General features: G+C 45.8%; 1 protein-coding gene across 1 annotated transcript in view; it reads left to right on the top strand.

Moving 5' to 3' along the window:
• The first annotated feature begins 1579 nt into the window (after positions 1–1579).
• Positions 1580–2245, top strand: part of LOC134177367 (protein Daple-like) — a 16301-nt gene continuing 15635 nt past the window's right edge. The window contains exon 1 of the mRNA XM_062644140.1: positions 1580–1692. The gene's annotated coding sequence lies outside the window, so the exon portion shown is untranslated. The remainder of the gene's footprint in view (positions 1693–2245) is intronic.

Below are 2245 nucleotides of genomic sequence, written 5' to 3'. Positions count from 1 at the left end.
TCTGTATTGCTTGTCAGTCGTCCGCAAGTGGTTGCGCATGCACCTTGTTAAATAGAAATTTCAGGAAGTGACGTCGGATCCAGTCGTGCTGTTCTAGAAAGTGGGTGCTAAAACTGTTGGTGACATCCTGCTGAGGGGTGTGCCACGGCCAAATAGATACCATCTGTCACAGATGGTACTCACTGGTGTGATCATGACGTCATTTTCTAGAGAGGAAGAGAATTTGTACTCGAACGCCTACTCGAGTGCTTGCAGAATGAGAAGAGGTAAAATTATAGATTATGTCGTACTTATCAGCATTCCACTTTTACACTCGAAAGTGCAAATGTAGGCAGATGTGTTGGGGGAGTAGAGGGAACCGTCTAGCTAATAGAGAAGCACTAAGCACATGCAATACAGTCTTTTTCAAATTTAAGTTGATAATTAATTACGTGAAATGCACAACAAGTCACTTACCTATTACAGCATAAGCGAGATCCGCTCTAGATGTGTGAGGATATCAATTAGTAGTCTTTGACTTGTTGTCAACAAAGATCTCGATCTTCGTTTTCTGAGAAGTCTCCGTGTCTCGATCGTTGAAGTAACCGCTCTACAGCGTTTTGTACGTAGAGGTAAAACGATATTACATCACTTTTAGGGTGATGATTAGCGACTGCAGGGTATCCGCGACGCTGTCTGAGTGTCAAGTTTGTCTAGATCTGCGGCGGGCCTGTTGATTCTTTGCTGGATCAACGACGTGAGTGTGTGTGTGTGTGTGTGTGTGTGTGTGTGTGTGTGTGTGTGTGTGTGTGCCTGTGTGTGTGTGTGTGTGCCTGTGTGTGTGTGCCTGTGTGTGTGCCTGTGTGTTTCTGTGTTTGTGTGTGTGTGTGTGTGTGTGTGTGTGTGTGCGTGCGTGCGTGCGTGCGTGCGTGCGTGCGTGCCTGTGTGTGTGTGTGTGTGTGTGTGTGTGTGTGTGTGTGTGTTTGCATGCGTGCGTACGTGCGTGCGTGCGTGCGTGCGTGCGTGCGTGCGTACATGTCTGTATACGTGTCTGTACACCATCTGTATGTGACGTGAACGTGCGCAGTGGTGTATCTCCTCCTACGCAGGAACAAACACAATGACGTCACTTGCACTCACGTCTACGGATGATTCATGATTGGCATCGTCACCATGGGGGCTAGAACAACAACATGCAGGCGTCTATATTACACCAGTCTACAAGAATCGTTGCCTGGAAGATCACTTGGGATATCAGCTACAGGCCTACCTAGAGCTAGAGGTAGCGCTGGTAGGCAATATGCCCCGTATTAGCAACTAAAACTCTAGAATGTTAGTGTTTTTGTTCTAGATAGGTTCTTGTTTCTGTTCCAGCTAGATTGATAATTTCTTTCTCGAAAAAGTATTGCCAAGAACATACCGGGGCTCCTCTAGAGGTGGTCGACGTTACCTCCCACTATTCTATTTATGGAACTAACCTCTATTTGCAATTTGAACCAAGAAATGCCGGTTCCTTCATGATGTCAGTCCATAGTAATGTCATGAACACATTCCATGTTTGTCTATGACTTTGGCATCTAGACGATTCCCCTAGTATTTTGCTGACACATGTAGACGCTTTTGTCTAGTGTGAAACTGCTGCAGCTGTGCTACTGTTTGCCTCTGAATCAACCTTCACTGGCAGTCTTTTGCTAATCAAGGTCTCAATAACTGGTAAGATTTGTCGACGGTTACTCTAGGTGTGAGCATGCGTGCATGCAGAGTAGTCTATAGGTTAGACCATGTGGCGTTCCTTGCGTGTGCACATGTGCTACACTAGGTTTTAGCTTTTTTTAGTGACTTTGTTGTCAGTAGCAGAACGTTTACAGCTATCTAGGGAAGAACAGTGAAGGTGCAATCAGCCTCAACTCTATAGTTACCTTTGGAGGCTGCAAGCTGTGAGCTGTGACACCATAGTAGTGCAACTGCCACTACACTAATTAGGATGTTTCTATACCCTGCAAGACATGTGGTTTGAATGGCAGTCTGCCATGTGTTCCCAAACTGTGCACATGCTGTGTTTGCATCTAGAGAACACTGTGATGTACGTGTCACAAAGTCATGTGCCCATTTTACTTTCTAATAGAACGCTACCATATGGATGGTGATGGACAATAGTGCGTGGATTGTTACAGCAAAGGATGAAGGTCTCGTTTGGCTGACCTTTAGAAGGGTTCCATCTAGGGCTGCAGCTAGTTGGTTCTTTCTATAGACTCGAGCCCTGCTC

This window comes from Corticium candelabrum, chromosome 3 (genome assembly GCF_963422355.1).
Source record: "Corticium candelabrum chromosome 3, ooCorCand1.1, whole genome shotgun sequence".
Taxonomy (NCBI): domain Eukaryota; kingdom Metazoa; phylum Porifera; class Homoscleromorpha; order Homosclerophorida; family Plakinidae; genus Corticium; species Corticium candelabrum.
This window is presented reverse-complemented; position numbering and strand designations above follow the sequence as displayed.